The sequence below is a fragment of the Papio anubis genome, chromosome 5 (genome assembly GCF_008728515.1).
Source record: "Papio anubis isolate 15944 chromosome 5, Panubis1.0, whole genome shotgun sequence".
NCBI classification, from domain to species: domain Eukaryota; kingdom Metazoa; phylum Chordata; class Mammalia; order Primates; family Cercopithecidae; genus Papio; species Papio anubis.
In genome coordinates this window covers 123009671-123017073 of record NC_044980.1, presented here as the reverse complement: position 1 = coordinate 123017073, position 7403 = coordinate 123009671, and the positions used below count along the sequence as shown (strand labels likewise).

The 7403-nt window shown below is 36.4% G+C and overlaps 1 pseudogene across 1 annotated transcript; it reads right to left on the bottom strand.

The window, feature by feature from the left end:
- Nucleotides 1–948: 948 nt before the first annotated feature.
- LOC116274955 lies at nt 949–4649 on the bottom strand (annotated as a pseudogene). The gene has a single exon (XR_004183819.1). The product of XR_004183819.1 is annotated as a chondroitin sulfate synthase 3 pseudogene (transcript).
- Between the last annotated feature and the right edge of the window lie 2754 nt (nt 4650–7403).

Below are 7403 nucleotides of genomic sequence, written 5' to 3'. Positions count from 1 at the left end.
CCCAAACAATGGTTATGTGTGGTCAGGTGACAGATATGGGTGGATGGGGAGTGGGGCCAACAACTTTAGATATTTAAAAATTTTGTTTGATTTTGGAACCATGCAAATGTATTACCTATTTACAAAATAAGACTTTTACAATATACCTTAATGACACTCCTTTGCATGGATGTTCATTTTCTCTTATACTTCTTTAACCCAATTATGCTTTTCTAGAAACTGGACACCACTGATCCAGGTCAAAGAAAGAATGATATGTAAAGCTAAATGAGATATTTCCTGATGTGTTTTTAATAATTATAAAATTGATGTGATATTAATCATTTCCCCATTGACTTTTGAGAGACCTACCAACCCATATTAAAGGCAAGTTTTGAGCTGTTCTTGGGTTCGCTTGATCCCAAAGCTGAAGAGATTGAGGAAGGAGGTTTCTCCCAGATAGTAAATTATTGAGTAAAGAAATTGCTCGGCCGGGAGCGGTGGCTCAAGCCTGTAATCCCAGCATTTTGGGAGGCCGAGACAGGCGGATCATGAGGTCAGGAGATCGAGACCATCCTGGCTAACACGGTGAAACCCCGTCTCTACTAAAAAACACGAAAAACTACCCGAGCGAGGTGGTGGGCGCCTGTAGTCCCAGCTACTCGGGACGCTGAGGCAGGAGAATGGCGTGAACCCGGGAGGCGGAGCTTGCAGTGAGCTGAGATCCGGCCACTGCACTCCAGCCTGGGCGACAGAGCGAGACTCTGTCTCAAAAAAAAAAAAAAAAAAAGAAAGAAAGAAATTGCTCAGTTAATCACCTATGAAGGCTAGGTTTTCCAGGATAATAATACAAACAGCATACCATAATCCCTTGTTAACTTTTCAAGCCTGCTCAGCAAGCATATTTTGGTGAGTATGAACAGAAACGTATCAAGTATGAGTAAAAGGAAACAACAAAACCTTGTCGGCATTTTTGAAAAAGAATACTGCTATACCTGTGTTTTATTTTAAATAAACAGGTTCTGTCATATTTTATCTTCTTGCCAGCAAATGAAGGACATTATTTCATAAAGCTTCTAAAATGTACATGAATATTTAATTAAATCATATTTCCTTGAGAAAATAAAGTTCATTCGCATTTATAGCAGACAGTTGTGAGGAGCTCATAATTGTCATAAGACCAGGGTAGCCAGTACCGGTTGCTTGTGGAACAAAACTCCTCAATTTTTAAAACTTTTTTTAAAAAATAAACATACAATCATAGGTGTTCATTTACTTTAAAAATTCTAAAGATGAAGAAAATTATTGTCTATATATTTAAGTCCTTGTATAAATTACAAAACTCAAGTTTATGTTACAGAGTCCCTTCCCCATAGGAAGCATAAAGCACTTTTGTGGTACCTTTCACCAGTAAATATTTGTATCACATTGAATTTGAGAAACCAAATAAAAGTCGATATTGCATCTTTAAGCCCAAAGAGAACATTCTTCTAAGCTGTCTCTTGTGATGAATGAGTTTCAAAAGTCATTTTGATTACCATGATTTAACTCAATCTCAAATACAGATATATAAAAGTAATAACACATATTGACTTCAGTAGAAATCTGAAACATCAGTGAACTGCAGACTCTTCTTGCTTGAGGTCAAAAAACACCCTTAGGAAGACAACCAAGAGTAGTTTAAGACCAGGACAACAAAATAAAATTATTACAATAATAATAATAAAAATAACAATAAAATAAAAATAACAACAACCAACAATGAGGTAAACTCCCCTTTAAAAAGGCAAAATGTGTTGCCTGGACTGTCAGGAGAGAGTTCGATTGTACCTGACACCCAAATGTTTTTCTAGCCAGAGTTCAGCCAGTTGCATGGTTGAGGCAAAAGTACTTGCCTTGGATCCTAAGCACATCTTATACTGCTTAGGGTCCAAGTTAGGATCACAATGAACTGGATGGAAAATATGCACCACTCCTACTTCTTGACTTCTAAAGGGCCTTAAGCCAGATAGAATGACTTTATTGTAGAGATCTACATCTTCTAGTCCCCAGCCTTGTATTGAGGTATCAAATCCACCTGCACCTAGAAGATCACTTTTGTAAATACAGGTGATTCCATATCCATAGTCTCTCCAAAATCCAGTCTTTTTTGAGAATACAAAGTAATCATCAGTGGGAGGATTTCCCCCATTTGTTACCTTTGGGTCATACTGGCTAAATATGATGGGATAGTACACCTGTTGTCCCTGAATTGTATTGTCTCTACATCGTTGGAGAAAGTCTCCTCTGAAGATCAAGTCAACATCACAAAATAGCAGCAAAGTGTCATTGTCAAACTGGGCAGAAGCCATTTCAAGACCAAGACCTCTGGAAAACTCTCCCTTCATTGGGATCAGGGTCATTTCTGCTTTGGGGTATTTGTTCTGGTATCCTTTTATCAGCTCAATATGCTTGCTGGAATCTTGGCCAGAATCCCTACTGAAAAGGATAATGACCAACTTTACATTCTGCTTTGGGATAAGACACATGTTTTCAAAGTTCTCCATGAATCTCCAGAAAATGTCATATCTTCCGATGAGAGGAACGAGAATGTGTATTTTCTTTTCATTGTGCCCTCCCATTTCTTTGGCACCTTGAAAAGAAGATAATATCTTTAAAGAATTAGATATAAAGGAGAATGATTGAGTTTCACTGTTAATACTCTCCACAAGACTGTTGACATCTAGCTCTTCGGTTTCTCTGAAGAAAGGCTTGCTGAACAACTGCTGAAGATAGGCATGACGTCTCACTGGCACAGTCAGTTTCCTTCCCTTGTGTCTTTTGTATAAAAGGAGCAAATCCAAAATGTACTCCACCCCGTGCATGGGGTTAACTCTACGGTAGCCATACTGAATTTCCTTGAAGTCAATGAGCCGTCCTCTGCTCTTGGCATTCTCGTTGATCATCTCCATTACCTGTAGGACAGTGTCATCCAGTGCTGTTCTTAAAATGCTACTGAGGCTCTGTCGAGGGGGCTGGTTCTCAGCTGCTGAGTATAGGAGCTTCCCTGTCAGGAACTCCCATTCTATCACTTCATTTCTCTCCCGAGGCTGGAAGTGGTTGAAAGAAGGTATCACTCCCAGCTGCTGGTCCTCTTTGCTCACTTCTGTGTTACTGAGCTTGCTCATCAGGGCACTCTCCCTGTGGAGCTGGATGGTGCGGTAGCGAAGTTCAGAAATTTTGCGGCTGAGCATGTAATTATGCAGCCTGTATTGGTATGCAGGTCTTTTGTTGGGGTGAAGTGTTATAGCTGCATGGATTTTGCTATTGTGAAGGTCTTGGATGTAACCCTTCCGATTGTGTTCATAATTTTCATGGAACAGTTGTTGCATCTGAAAAGTAAAATTAAAAAAATCAGGATTAATTTTAAAAGATTTATTTAAAAAGAAAACCAGCAATAAACTAAAGCATCTAAATGAAAATAGTTAATACATTTTTGGTATCGTATTTCATAACAAAAATGGTTTATAATATTTATATTTTTAAAAATTAAAATAGTTTTATTATTTGTAATTGGTAGATGAAATTCCATGTACTTATCATGTACCACATGTTTGGAAGTGTGTGTGTATATATATATATACACACACACACACACACACTTCCCACTATATATATATGTATATATATAGTGGGATGAGTAAATCTAGCTAATTGATGTATTCATTACCTCACGTAGTTATTATTGTGGTGAGAACATTTATCATCTATTTTTTCCAGCATTTTAAAGTATACAATATATTGTTATTAACTATAGTGATCATGTTATTCAAGAGATCACTTGAATTTATTCCTCCTATCTAACTGAAATGTGGTATCATTTGTCAAAAATCTCCCCAACCCCTCTCTCCAGCTGACTCAGCCCCTGGTAACCAACATTCCACTCTCTAGTCCTATGAAATCAACTTTTTTATTTCTATATACGAGTGAGAGCATAAATGTCAGGTTCATAGGCTCAAATATTGCAAATGAACCTCTAGCTATACATAAAACAAGAATTGACTATGTCCATAACCCCATAACAGATCATGGAGAAGCAGAGAGTCAGAATGGACACAGCATGAGTCTTCCAAAATAAGCAATTCACCCTAAGGAGGAAAACCAGTGACCTGTTGTTTGGAATGACAGTAAGAGGTTATTTGCCAGGGGAGTCTTAAATTTCATTTAGCATCCTGATATACTATTTTTACAGAGTAAGTTCTTGGTAAGATAAGGTGAAACAGAAACTATACTGATCTACACTCCTGATGTAAAGTATCATATCCAAAATAGACATGCTTGACACCCTTATGAAACAAAAAGGCTTTCTGCTAGTCTAGAACAAATTCACTAGTTCAGGCAGAAACAAAAATGAAAAAAAAAAATGTAGTTATGAGGACAAAGTTCAAACCGCCAGCTGATTCTTCCTTTTCTGCTAGTCAATTAAGATACCTCCATTATACCCACTCAAGATAAGTGATTATGAAGAAGAAAAAGAAGAAAAAAGATGGGATGAGGAGAAAGAGGTGAAAAGGAAGAAAAAAGGCCAGCAGCATCATGAGATGTCTGCAAATATACTGATGAATAAGAAGAAAGAAATACTGCAAACTTAAGAATACTCATCAGAAGCAGGTACAAATTGTACACAAATTAAAAAAAAAAAACCGCCTCTTCAAAAAAATAACTCAATTAATACACAAATAAGCTTAAAAAAGATAAAAACTAAACTGGCAGAGCTAAAGAAAAAAGGGAGAAAAAAATAAAATCATTGATAGACATATTGCAAGAAGCATAAAAAGAGATTTGTGAAAAACGTAGGAAGAAGAGACTTGAAAAAATTTAGCAAAGTAATAGAAATATAAAATAGAGCTTACAGTTTGGAGAAAGGGTGGTCTTTTAAGTAATTAGTGCCAGATCAGTTGGATATTCATATAAGGGAAAAAAGTAAAAACTGATCTCTTACATCCTACAATGGATGACCTGTCGATGTAAATATAAAGGTTTATTTTAGAAAAAGGCTTTAAAAAGTTTCTAAAACTTACATGAAAATATCTGCATGACTTTAGGGTAGGTGAAGATTTTGTAAATAGGGCATCAGGAACTAACCATTAAAACAGACTAATACCTTGCATTATGTTAAAATTAAGAACTTTGTTCTTTAAAAACACCATTAGGAAAATTAAAAAGGGCAATTACAGAGCTGGAGAAAAAAATTTCAATAGATTTTATGAAAAAGAACCAGCTCCCAGAATAAATAATAAACTTGTACAAATAAGGAAAAAAGGAAGGACAAATCTAACAGAAAAATGGGAAAGAAAACTTGAAAGAGTACTTCACAAAAGAGTATGTAAATACTCAACAGAGATATAAAAACATTCTCTACTTTATTCATCATCAAGGTAAAGCAACTTAAAATGACAATGCGATAACATGATGGATCCACAAAAAAATGGCTAAAGCTAAACAGATAGATAATACCATGCATTGTCAAGGCACTGGAAGGTTTGGAACCCTCTTATACTGCTAGTGAGAATGTAACTTGAGAAAACGCGTATCAACTAAAATGAACATACATATTCCCTATGACTCAGTAGTTCTCTCTTAGATATATGCCCAATAGAAATACATATATAAATACATACATACACCTACATATATATAGAAGAATTTTTATAGCTACATTATTCATACTCCAAAACTGAAAATAACCTAAATTTACATCAAGAACAGAATAAATGTAGTATATTCATGTAATGAAAAACAATACGTCAATTAAATACTTGAAATACTACTCACAACATGGATGAATCTCACAAACAAATGAAAGAAGCCATATAACAAAATAATACACTTTGTATGATTCCATTTATGTGAAATTCAGAAACAGGTAAGCTAACCTATATGGTTTGCTGTTGGAATAATGATCAAGAATCAAGAAGAGATTTTGTAGTTCTCCTTGAAGAGGTCCTTCACATCCCTTGTAAGTTGGATTCCTAGATATTTTATTCTCTGTGAAGCAATTGTAAATGGGAGTTTACTCATTATTTCACTCTCTGTTTGTCTGTTATTGGTGTATAAGAAAGCTTGTGATTTTTGCACATTGATTTTGTATGCTGAGACTTTGCTGAAGTTGCTTATCAGCTTAAGGAGATTTTGGGTTAAGAGAATGGGGTTTTCTAAATATACAATCATGTCATCTGCAAACAGGTTTTCTAAATATACAATCATGTCATCTGCAAACAGGGACAATTTCACTTCCTCTTTTCTAATTGAATACCCTTTATTTCTTTCTCCTGCCTGATTGCCGTGGCCAGGACTTCCAACATTATGTTGAATTGGAGGGGTGAGAGAGGGAATCCCTGTCTTGTGCCAGTTTTCAAAGGGAATGTTTCCTGTTTTTGCCCATTAAGTATGATATTGGCTGTGAAGCACTTCACGTCTAAAACACCAAAAGAAATGGCAACGAAAGCCAAAATTGACAAATGGAATCTAATTAAACTAAAGAGCTTCTGCATAGCAAGAGAAACTACCATCAGAGTGAACAGGCAACCTACAGAACGGGAGAAAAATTTTGCAATCTACTCATCTGACAAAGGGCTAATATCCAGAATCTACAAAGAACTCAAACAAATTTACAAGAAAAAAAAAAAATCAAAAAGTGGGTGAAGAATATGAACAGACACTTCTCAAAAGAAGACACTTATGCAGCCAACAGACACATGAAAAAATGCTCATCGTCACTGACCATCAGAGAAACGCAAATCAAAACCACAATGAGATACCATCTCACACCAGTTAGCATGGTGATCATTAAAAAGTCAGGAAGCAACAGGTGCTGGAGAGGATGTGGAGACATAAGAACACTTTTACACTGTTGGTGGGACTGTAAACTAGTTCAACCATTGTGGAAGACAGTGTGGCAATTCCTCAAGGATCTAGAACTACAAATACCATTTGACCCAGTCATCCCATTACTGGGTATATACCCAAAGGATTATAAATCATGCTGCTATAAAGACACACGCACACGTACGTTTATTGTGGTACTATTCACAATAGCAAAGACTTGGAACCAACCCAAATGTCCATCAATGATAGACTGGATAAAGAAAACATCACACATATACACCATGGAATACTATGCAGCCATAAAAAAGGGTGAGTTCATGTCCTTTGTAGGGACATGGATGAAGCTGGAAACCACCATTCTCAGCAAACTATCTCAAGGACAAAAAACGAAGTACCGCATGTTCTCACTAATAGGTGGGAATTGAACAATGAGAACACTTGGACACAGGAAGGGGAACATCACACACTGAGGCCTGTCATGGGGTAGGGGTAGGGGGGAGGGATAGCATTAGGAGATATACCTAATGTAAATGATGAGTTAATGGGTACAGCACACC